We start from the raw sequence: 12,861 nt of genomic DNA, 5'->3' as shown, positions 1-12,861 counted from the left end.
ATTGTCGTGCCATTATTATTATATTGCTAGAAGTTAAAAATCGAATAATTCGAAAAAGTTCATGCAATGAAAAATTATAAACGTAAAAAAATAAATGTGAAAGGAATATAACAAAATACATTTGCATCTTTTTTTACAGTGAAAGTATTCGATAATAGCGTGAAAAGTAAAAAAAATCTGAAAACGTTTCTGATATTTACACATATTCTTTTTCGCCTATTTTATCTCTCATTGTCAGTGACAACAAGGATGTAACTATTAATCATGTACGTGAGGGACGTACATATATATACATATACATATTCGATCGATCCCCCCCCCATCCCAAGAGGTGTTTTATAATCAGGCTTCCTTTTAAAATCGCGAGACATTACGCATACAAGGCTGCGGATAATATTATCATCGAGCCGAAATTGTCTCCTCCTCCCCTTCCCCGCCTCTCCTCTTCTTCGTGTTCATTGCCGCGTGTTAGGCAATCGCTACTAGAGTCTCGGCTTTTAACATTGACCCGGTTACTGGCCAGTGGCCCCTGTCACACACTTTTCTGACTCACCGAAATGTCGCGACGCTATATTAACCGAAACGTTGCCTGACACTGGTCCATTATACGTACGTTAAACTGGCCAAGTCGGTAAATCGAAAGAGGAGAACGCGGCTTTCTGAAGGCGAAAAGTGAGAGTACGTTTCCTCCCTCTCTCTCTTCGTCCTTTCTACTTCTTTTCCTTTCGATGGGACATCCGCGCCAAAGCTTTGTTCGGGATCATGTAATCGATCGTCGTCGCTAATCGTGCTCGGCGGATGAGGAGAGCTCATCTTAAGCGAAACGCAATTTAGCACCTCTCTTACGAGAGCGTTATTCAAACATTTCCCATAATGGGCTGCGAATCTGCTAAAAATTTCATTATGAAACGTAAAGAAAACACTTTGACGCATTTTTTCTGCCAGAGAAAAGAGATCGGATATTTTTAGTGTAAAGTAGAATTTTATTTTTCTCTCGAAAAATTAAATATAATTCGTTCCATTTACATTTGTGAAAAAGAAAATAAAAAAAAAAACAATATGAAGATTGTGTTTAAATATTGTGTACTTTATTTTTGTAAAATTTACAAAAATCAAATTTTATCACATTTTATCGTCCATGAAATACAAATATAAAAATATTATTTGTATATTTTTTATATTATATATTTTTGTTTTTTTACGTTTTAATCATAAGAAGAGCGTGGCACAGCAATATATTTTTATTTACAAAAAGAAAAAAATTTATTATTTTCCATCAATGCTCTGATTCTGACAAAATGTCATTCTGCATAAAATAATTTATATCACACAGCGAACACAGTAATATTCTCAAAATTTTGCGGCACTGTTTTAAAAACTATTAAACAATTTCTATCTGTTGTAATTATCAAACAAAATTGTATATAATAAAATGTATTATATATATATTACACATACACACTTGCATCACCGATCGGACAACAAAGTTCATGTTGCCGATGGATTTTGTCGACATAAGCGTAAAATCAATATTTAAATTACAAGTAAACAAACCTTGTATTCAATCAATAATAACAATAAATTTGCAGCGTGTATTTTTTTCCACGAATATATGCATACGAGACCGCTTATTGCGGAGATAGCTTATGAATTTTGTTGTGCAAGAAGTCTTTGTAAAGTAACAATTATTTTTTTTGTTTTTATAGTCAAATGTCACCGCGCGTATAATTCTACGAATTATATTTTTAACATGTTCTTGACCGTAAATGTTAAAATTACGAGCAAAAAATTACGATCGCTCGGTTACGATCGGAACTTTCGTCTCGCCGCAAACGAATTACGTTAATAAGAGTCAGGATCTTTAGCAGAGTTTTTACGCCGGAGCTTTAAATTAGAATGAACTCTTCTATAGTCTATACATTTTCTTTTGCCTCGTATTTTGTAAAACTTTTTGTTAGTTTTAAAATAACATAAGATGAATCTGAAAAAAGAAACATTAGTCTTACGATTATAAAAAATTGCATTTTATCTATTGGAAGAAAAACTTTACAAATTCGTATTACTTACTTAAATATTCATTTGACGTACGTGAAGAGAGATGAAGTTTTGTACTAAGTAAGTGACACTGGTGATATAAAAGGATTTCTGTTTCGTTCTCAGAGCACAGAGAAAATTGAGACGCTAGTCGTACTCGTACACGGCAATAATACCTAATACCACGCTCTTTACATCATGGTAGAGTCTATTATTTTTATCACTTGACGTTATATTTAGATATTCTCGTACCAGAGAGCGTCGAACCGTTATGACTTACCCCTTCGCTATCGCCGCTAAAGAATCGATTAAAGTCACGCAAAGCTCGGAAAGCTTTCGTCATTTAACAGCACGCTTGTTTTATACTCGCGCAAAAAGCTCGAATAAATTATTATTTTTGGAATATGAGCGTGATTGGAATACAGTTTTTTTACAATAAAATTGTTTGAATATAGATAAAGAATATTATAGGATTCTTAAATGTTTTTTTTTTTTTTTTTTTTTGACAACAATTGTCAAATATAAAAATGGCTAATATTTTTTTCCATAGATCATAATTTATTGTAAAGACACATACATTTATGAGTGAGACACATACATATGTATGTGCGTAGAATCTATCCGATCTTATCGCGTTTACGACTTTGTATCTTGTAATGCGACGACGACTTTTCATTGGTTTATAATCATCAAGATTAACATATTATCGGATATGTGTTTGCGACATTTCTCCTCGATAACATCAGAATCTTGTCACCTGGCCAGGTGAAAAGGGAAATTACGATCGAGTTTCGCACATAAAAGCACGCACCACGCGCGTCATCGTTGCAAAACCACGCATAATTTTTTTCCTTACAGTACAGAACTTCTATTTTACGATTAAAAAAAAAAGAGATTCGTCTCTTATAGTTTTTACATTAATTTAATCAATTTATATTGGACGTTTTCTTACATAAATTTAATCTATTAAATGCGTATTTCTTTGAGCTCTTGATTTTTCGAAATCGAAGAAAAATGAGTACGATATATTATAATGCTATTGTTCCGTTGAACGATTCAAGTAATCACATTCATTTTTCTTTTTTTTGCACACGAATCGTATACGCTTTTACTTTTTTTTCGGCCGCGATACGTATAAATAATCGTCGAGTCGAAGGAGGACAGGGGCATGAGGAGACGTGGAAGTTACCGAATTTACGGCAGATTTAGCAGAGAGAGGAGAGAGAGAGACCGCGGTCGTAGTGAAAGTCAGTCTCTCGCTCGCGGGTGACGCGCGATAAAACGCTTCAGAGTACAATCGTGTGCATTTAAATGTATATATACAATGCGTTTCGGGCGTGCCATCGTAAGTTTAACACAAGTTTAAACTGCACCATCAGATCGCGCGATTCTTCATTCGTCGACCCCGAATGTCACGTCGTCGCGACGAGAGAGAGATCGATAGAGAGGATGATAAAGAACTTTGTCGCATCGCAAATCTCGGCATCTCGGAGCTAATTTTGAAAAAGTGGTCAGTAGGTCGAACTTTAAGAATCTTCTCTGCGAAGATCAGTTTTAACTATTATTTTTTATAGATTTTTTTACGCAGATAAATAATTAATATTTTATAGATGATTTTTAAGCTGGTCTATTTAATTGTCGCATGTGTTGAACAATGTCAAACAATTACTTCGGATATAATTTAACAATTTTTAAAAATTTTATTAATATTATAAAAAGACTTGCGTAAGAGCGTTAAATTTTATAATAAATTTTATTGCACTTTACAACTGCTTCTTTTGCAACAAAATATTTAATCGGATATGCATAAAATATTGCCTTTGAAAGACAACAAGATATTTTATATTGAAATAGACAGACATGATTTACGGATTTACCGCACCGCCAATTTAATGACGGAATTAAATTGCATGCATCTTCGTGAAAAAAAAAGGTCGTATTATTTTTTTTCAGAGAAGTGATGTTGAACAGCGTATCTCGTAACAAGCGAATTTATTCGAGCTCATTTTTCGAGTTTTCATTACCAAGGTATATAATTAGACCAGGTATATACGCGGCCGAATATAAAGTCGCGTTATTACATTCATTCTCGCGATCGTTAACGAGTTTTATATCCGTATTAATTCAAATTTTAGTATTTATAAATAATGCATAGTATAATGATTAGTAACGAGCGTTGGACATTTGTCCCGAGAGAGATAGTGCAAAATTTTCTCTCCAACTTTTTCGATATTCATATCCATATATCAAATGCATATCTCTATCGATTTTTAATTTTGCCAATAGATTAAATTATGTGAAAGATTGAGTTAAAACAGATAAAACAGAATAATTCTAATTTTTTGTGATATGATTATACAAATATAATCCGCGTAAGTCATAATAATTTCAATCACGAAAATAAATTCTGGAACGCGCAGAAATAAGCTAATTAATGCAAATCAATAGATATTTCTAGCATAATTAATTTATTTTGGGGATTCGAAAATTTTTAATGACACACCGAATAAGAAATTTTGCTGGCTGAAATTTTCATCGCTCAATGCTGGTTTTTTTCAATTGATTACATCATCGACGGGAGTGACGGATTATATACGCCGCGTTGGGACAAGCGTAAAGTTGGCGGTGCTCTTAAAAATAGACGAAAGGAAGCGTCTCGCGTCTCTCAAAGATGACGGTTGAATCGACAAATTCGCCGCTTCAGGGTCGCCCATTGCCACGGTATGATTACATCTCTCTCCCTCTCTGTCCCCCTAGCCCCCCTTTCTCTCGCGCGGTCTCAAGTTCAGTCCTCTCGACCGCCGAAAGAGTCGGGGCCCCTCAAAGAGGACCCCGAATATTTATGTCACGGTGAAGCCGGCCGGGGCCTTGGTTGAGTGCCGCGGGCACCTCTCTCGGTGTATTGACTCGGGATCCTAGAGACTCTGGTCCCTCGAATCGCCGCGAAGGCCGATCAGGGACTTCCTAAATCGACTGGACGTAACGCCCCTCGCGGGGCACGCACGCTTGTCCTCTGCGAGTATTAGCCGCAAGGACCATAAGAAGGTTTCTTTCTTTTTGTCGACACGTAACACGGCATTCCTGAAGCTTCACTTCATGCATCTTTGCAAAAATTCGAAGCGTTCATCCGCAACGATCTCCAAAACGACTAACGATTGAAAATAAGAAGCTTCCTCAGCGAAACTTTTTTCCTAAACTTCGTAAGATAGAAAAATTAAAAGAAAATGTTCTCTCGTGCGAAAAATTTTAAAATAATCGGCCTGGTCGATCGCGAAAATAATTGAAGCTTGGCCAAAGCAGGAAACGTTCGACGACCTCGGCGGGAAATCGCGGAAAACGTGCGAAAGTCGGCGAGAGACGAGAACGGTTACGCGGCGGCCCCCCGATTGAGAAAGAAAGAAAACACTTGCACTTTCGTTAGAAAGTCTCGCGAATCCGCTCCGCCATTCGCGGCGATCACCATCGGTCACCTAATACGTCTGCGTGGTGAGCGGTTTCATTTAATAGCACAAGAGAGAGAAACGAAGCTTGTCCGACCCAATCGTCGAGTGTCACCACTGGGTGCCTCTTACCCTTTAACCCTTAAAAATCTTCCGTCCCTTCGCATGAACCTACACAGAGAGAATTTTCTCTTAGAATTTACCCTGAAAATCATGATAATCGTGGGATAATATGGTGAGAATTTCTATAATTAATATTTACATAAAAATAATAATATCTATTACGATATAATATAAAATGTTTGATTTATTTTAGTATGAAGTTTAGTAAAATTAATCAAACATGTTTTATATTTTATTATGATAGATATTATTTTTATTGTGATAAATATTAATCAGAAAAATTCTCATAAAATTCTTTCCATACCGTGTTTCACGATTACCATGATTTTCAGGGTAAATTCCAAGAGAAAATTCTCTCAGTGTAGTATTCTGCGAAAAGTTGCACGCGATGGATCTTCATAGACAATAAATAATACAATTTATTGCAAGAGAAAGATGCAACGAACGAGTTGCATCAATGTGTACCAATATATTATTGTTTAATGTCTAATGAATTATTTATCGAGAATAATTTTGCTGAGCAACGCGCCGCGGATAACAGATAATCGGAATGTCAGTTGGCCGATTGGCATTGATTTATTTACTTTTTTTTTTTAAACAGATACTTTGCCTTGATGATGATGTGGTAATATGCAGATAAGAATTCAGAGAGAGATAGAGAGAGAGTTTGTCGCATATCAAACGTTAGACGGTGATGAGTGATACGTAATAGGCAACGGAATATTAAATAGTTTTATAAATTATACTTATATTTTTATTTATACATATACGTATGTGTATTGAACATTTTTTTGTAAAATTAGTAAAAGTAGTCTTTTTATAAAACGTCCAATTTTTCTCGGCATTTTATATAGTATTATCTTCTTATTTTATATATATGTATATCTTGTACACTAGCATTTAGCAAAATAGCTGAATTTGCAAAAAGAATCTGCGATGTAAAATATCTATATAAAAAAGTTATCAAACAATTTTATATATTTAGATTGACATTTCTATATAAATTTGAACCAACAATCTAATCATTGGATTCTAAATTTATCTATTAATTAATTAATAATATAGAGATTTTTATATAGATCTACCTATGCAACAGTAATATGAACAATTTAGCTTTTTTCTGGATTGTTATAGGAAAGATTGATAATGATTTTTCTTTTCATCTAAATATTCGTTACAATTTTTCTGTCACGTCGAAACAACGCAAACGTCTCGACGTTTTGTTTCCTTTACATATCATTTTGATCTTTAATGCAAAGTGCATTTAGACATCAAGTCCGGTAAAAATCGGCGAATCGTGTACGTCATACACGCGTGATTACAAACGATCATTAATTATTCTTTAATCTAACGTTCACAGACGCATCATATTATTAGCGATATGCGATAACGAGTTGATAGCGTCGCGCTGCGTAGCCAGAACGCGAGAAAACGCGTTTTCCATTAATTCCAGAACGAGATGAAGCAACGAGTTTCTTGTTGTTGCGTCTCTGAAATATTTCGCGAGAAAATTAGAAAAACGTGCCGCGCGTCTAACTCGAGGCTCTAATGGTGAAGAAATAGCTTAAAAATCTCGACGATTAAAATTTGCGCAAAATATATTATAGCATAAATAACATATACATATATAAAAATCATACATATAAAATGTTTGTTCTACACTGACAATGAGAGAATTTTCTCTTAGAATTTACCCTGAAAATCATGGTAATCGTGGGATAATATATGGTATGGAAAGAATTTTATGAGAATTTCTCTGTGATTAATATTTATCACAATAAAATATAAAACACATGTTTGATTAATTTTACTAAACTAGTAAAATTAATCAAACATATTTTATATTTTACTGTAATAGATATTATTATTTTTATTGTGATAAATATTAATCAAAGAAATTCTCAAAATTCTTTCCTTACCATATTGTCCCACGATTACCATGATTTTCAGGGTAAATTCTAACAATTCTCTCGGTGTATTATAAAATAAATATATAACTGTCTAATATTTGACTTGCTTGCAAAGCTGTGAAACATTTCCAAGCATATAAATCGCTTTTCCCACAATTTTGGAAAAAGAAAGCTTTCCCTCTAAAATATTTTTCGATATAAATTTGGGACGCACAACCGATCATATTTCTCAGACTCGATTCACGCTACTTGCGAACGACAACATCTCCGATTCGCGACTCGTACGTAATTATCGTTTATGCATTCGGATCGAAAGTCGCCGTAATATAAAAGCGACCATTTAAATGGTCAGAAAACATGTGTCGGCGGGATGGTGGACACGTTCTTTTATATATTAGTCGCATACGAGTCGGATCGCGAACTTCGTCACGCCGTGCGTAGATATACACGTGTGTCGCGTGCACGTTATCGGATCGTCGTTGGAATATAGAACACGTTTTATTTTACACACGTTGATGCAAACACGCACACACGTTCATCAGGATGCGCGACGCGTGCACGTCTACTTCGCCATCGTCTTCCTGGCACGCTTTTAGGATGGAAAAACGCATCGCGTTTCGAGAGACATATCGGCCTTTCGTCGAGCGCATTCATTGTTGCCACGACGTGCAAATATACGTCGCGAATGTACGAGCGACTCGTAAAAATCACGGTTAATCGCGACATTATTACGATATATAAAGTTACGAATTTTTTTGTCGTGATAAGATTAACGATTCTATAGAGTATATATTCCAGAATTATCGCCGTAGCTTTCTCGGCATTACAAATTCGAAAACAATTTTTAGAGGATATTAAGGGGGGAACCTGGTTTAGGAGGCTGAAAAATACATAATTTTTAGAATTTTTTTTCTCAGCTAAAATAAAACCAATTAATTCCAAATTTTAGGCACAGTTTATTATACATTTAAATTATGTAAAATAATTTTTTTATAAAAAAATATTAGTTTTATTTAAAAAAATTTTACATAATTTAAATGTATAATAAACTGTGCCTAAAATTTGGAATTACTTGATTTTATTTTAGCTGAGAAAACAAATTCTAAAAATTATGTATTTTTCAGCCTCCTAAACCAGGTTCCCCCCTTAATACAAAAAAATATATATAAATATTAATATATCGAGGAACGTGTCATCGAGTTTCACATTTTTTCGATATTTAATAACATATATTATTTTTCTTTACAATAGAAAATACAATAATAGAAAAGAAAATTGAAAAGAAAACTATTTAAGTAAAAAATTTATCCAGTACATATTTGAAATCTTAAAAATCTTTCTGTGTGTTTATCTTATTAACATAAAATCTAAAAATCTTTATCAAGATGAATATATGTAAATAAAGTGTATCGGTTTCTTTATATATTATTTTTTATACTTTCGAATGCTTAATTATTCTATTAAAATTTTTGAGTTACTAGTGTATGTATATATAATTTAAATAGAATAATTAAGCATTCGAGAATATAAAGAATATATAAAGAAACTGATACATTTTAATCTATTTTCGCAAATAATTTTAATACGAAAAGGTAATTATCGTTATCAGCTATAACAACTCTTTAGAAAGGATTTGAATAGGATTATCAAATTGTTCTCCAATGTTGATTCGAATTTTTCGAGTTAAAAAAATCTCCGAGTCTTGCACCGATGCAAACAAGAAATCTCCGGGCAAGAATTATTATATTTCTTATTTTCTTAAGAAAGAAAAATATAATATATCCAGGAATGTGTACATCAAATATTATAAAGTACATTTTAAAGAAAGAATGAATTAATTGTACTAATTTTTTTATATTGCAATTTTTCTTACATTCATTTTTTTTTTTAATTTTCCAACAATGCGATATATAATATTATACATACATATATATGAGCGTATTCGCGAGAAGCTCGTGACCGATTTAGTCTATAATGAGAAATTCTGAATCCGCGTAAAAATCTCGTTAAAATAATTAAGATGTGCCGGATAATTGACGGGACGAAAAGTGTGATGGGAATCGAATATACGTGATTTTCGACTCGTCATATCGCGAACGAAAACGCACGTACATACCACACACACACACGTGCGACTCGATGGCCGTGGCTATGGCCTTACGATTCCCTCTCCCTACCCTCCCCCTTTTTCGCTGACAGGATCGTGCGCACAGTACGGAGTACGGTACGACGCGACGTGGTAGGAGTAAGAGAAGGCGAGAGAGGTCTCGCAGTAGTAACGGAGACGGCGAGGCTTTCGTGTGCGCGAGAACGAACGAACGCGTAAGCTAGATAAAGAAGGAGAAACAGAATCCGTAGCGCGGAGGTGGACGGGGACGCGAGAAAGAGAGAGGGAGAGTGTGTCGCGCGAGCGTGTCTAACCTAGGATAGTGGCGTTTAGTGGCGGCTAGGCTAGGCAAACCGAGGTTCGCGCGTCCCGTTCAGTGTTCCGCGCGCGCTCTCCGGTCGAAGCTTGTCTCTCCTCTCTCTCTCTTCGTGCGCGAAAATCGCAGTGTGTTTCTTTTTCACGAAAAGTTTTCCTTACGAAAATAAAAAAACCAACGTATGAAATAAAGAGGTGACGGATTTTTACGCGCCCCACTTGTGCGGGGCGCTCGACATCAACAAGAACGGAGGAATTGTTTGTTTAGGTTTTGTGCGGAGTTGTTTCCAAGTCTGACAAGTGTGCGAAAAACTATTTGTAGTTTCATCGTTTGTTACGTGGATCGTAATACGCGGAATGAAACGGTGATTGAATCGGCGATAGAATTTAAGCGATCTTATTGTTAAACTTGCTTGAGACTGCTTGACATTACGAGACGAAAGTTGCGAGAAGAAAGTGAGAAGGAAATTTCTTTTTTTTTTTGGAACTGTCTTCCTTCTTAAAAAGAATATATATAATAGTATTTAATTCGAATCAGATTATTATCGGTTTTCGAACGATAGCTCTGCGAGCTTCGGAGTGAACTTTAGTTATCAGTTGTTAGTGACTTACGAACCGTTTTGTCTACAAGCACGTGACGTACCGTTTCGCCGAAGTGAGTTTTGATAGATAGGATTTTTTCGCGCCAGCTTCTCGACGTTTTGTCGCCCTTCTTTCGTAAAAACAAAAATCTTTCCTAAACGGGACACGCGTGCGAGTGTGTGATGCAAGTCGCGTGGGTTGTCGCAATTTATTCCGACAAATAATCGCGGCTTATTCTTCCCTCTTTCTTTGTCGAAAAAGTAAAATTATCGCGAGAGTGGAAAGACTCGTAACGAAAAAGAAAAAAAAAAAAGATATTTCGGTGAATACAGTGTGAGTGCGGAAGAAATCAGGTGCGTGAAACAAACCTCGGAGACGATCGCGTGCTTCGCTTCCTTCCTTTGGAGCTCCGCGAAATAGAATAAGGTAAGGGGAAGTTTCTTCAGCGGTTTCGATTTCCTTTTTTTTGTAACTGTACGCAGGCTGTGTTGTCCCACAACTTCGCGATCTTAATTTTGACAGATTTTTCCACGAGGTTTTGCAGTCGATTTTTCAATAAAAAGAATATCCAGATATCGATAATTTTAATTATAACCGATTAAAAAGGTACTCTTTTTCTAGGAATTTAACAATACTGTCTTTTTCTTTACAATAGAAAAAACAGTAATAGAAATAAAATTGAAAAGAAAACTATTTAAGTCAAAAATGTATCCAGTACATATTTGAAACGTTAAAAATCTTTATGTGTGTTTATCTTATTAACATAAAATCTAAGGATCTTTATGAATATATATATAAAGTATATCGGCTTCTCTATATATTCTTTATACTTTTGAATGCTTAATTATTCTATTAAAATTGTTGAGTTACTAGTGTATATATATAATTTAAATAGAATAATTAAGCATTCGCGAAAATAAAAAGAATATATAAAGAAACTGATACATATTAATTTATTTTTCGCAAATAATTTCAATACGAAAAGATAATTATCGTTATCGGCTATAACAACTCTTTAGAAAGGATTTGAATAGGATTGTCACTTCTCCAATTTTGACTCGATGATTTTTTTCAAGTTAAAAAAAATCATCGAGTCTTTCGCCGATGCAAATAGGAAATCTCCGGGCAAGAATTATTATATTTCTTATTTTCTTAAGAGAAAAAAATATATATATATATTCAGGAATATGTACATCGAGTATTATAAAGTACATTTTAAAGAAAGAATGGGTTAATTGTACTAATTTTTTTATATTGTAAATTTTCTTACATTTATATTTTTTTAATTTTCCAACGATGTGATTCTAATATTTTCTATGAAAGAACAATATATTTGATTCCAACAAAGATTTGGAATGTAATATATACGTCTGCCCTCTCTTTTCCTCTTTCGTATTTTTTTCGACGAGGATGATCTTTGAAAAATCTTTAGAAAGCTTAATATCGAGGCGGCAATCCTAGACTCGAATCCTCGGGCAGAGATTAAGCCGAGTGCGGCCGTGACAGTTAAAAGATTCCTGTGAACTTGGCACACCATACTTAAAAATCTAAAAGTTTTTTTTAGAGTTCTGACAGTCTTTTGAATAGTTCTAGAGTTCTACGTAAGTATTTTAAATAGTTCCGATGATTAAATACAAAAAAATCGAATTTGATTATATGGTGCACCAAGTTTACGCAGCCCATATCATGAAAATAAATTATTTCTTCCAAGTTCTAGTTAGTTTTACAGCTGCGTGAACTTGGCGCACCATATTTTCAAATTCAATTTTTTTTTATTTAATCATCGGAACTATTTAAAATACTTACGTAGAACTCTAGAACTATTCGAAAGAATGCCTCTAAAAAAACTTTTAGATTTTTAGGTATGGTGTGCCAAGTTTACAGGAGTCAGCAGCCTCTGCGATCGAGTGATCGCGGGCAGCGCATGTATTACTTAATAACAGAATCTTTTTGTCGAGCGAAAAAATCAAACATCGCGACGTCTCGCGAGGTTCGCCGGTGAAAATGAACGGTCTCTCATACATTCGTCGACGGTAATCACATACGATCGAGGAAGTGATCGCGAGAGCATTACGCCTCGGTACGCCGCAGAGAATATTGATTTACGTAAAGATCGCTGAGAGAAAGACTACCCTCGAGACGTATATATGTTTGTGTATATATTATACTTACTTTCGTACTTTGATGTTGAAAAGATGCTTAAATTCAATCAGCTATATCAATGTTTTTTGCTCGTTTACTAATTTAATTGTTTGCGACCATCCGAAAAGACTTCCACGATGATTAAAAATGAATTCGAATAATTAATATATTATATTATTATAATATAATAATATAATAAGATAATTAT

The 12,861-nt window shown here is 34.4% G+C and overlaps 1 protein-coding gene across 9 annotated transcripts in view; it reads left to right on the top strand.

Moving 5' to 3' along the window:
- Positions 1-12,861, top strand: part of Eip74ef (Ecdysone-induced protein E74) — a 190,583-nt gene that overhangs the window by 10,845 nt on the left and 166,877 nt on the right. The window contains exon 1 of one of the 9 annotated variants that reach the window (XM_083050031.1): positions 9,743-10,937. The exons of the other annotated variants lie outside the window; for them this stretch is intronic. The gene's annotated coding sequence lies outside the window, so the exon portion shown is untranslated. Of the gene's footprint in view, positions 1-9,742; positions 10,938-12,861 lie in introns of those variants that run through there. 9 annotated transcript variants of the gene reach the window in all.

The sequence above is a fragment of the Prenolepis imparis genome, unplaced genomic scaffold, assembly GCF_030444845.1.
Source record: "Prenolepis imparis isolate NDT839.2.m4 unplaced genomic scaffold, iyPreImpa1.0 SCAF_11, whole genome shotgun sequence".
NCBI lineage: Eukaryota > Metazoa > Arthropoda > Insecta > Hymenoptera > Formicidae > Prenolepis > Prenolepis imparis.
This window is presented reverse-complemented; position numbering and strand designations above follow the sequence as displayed.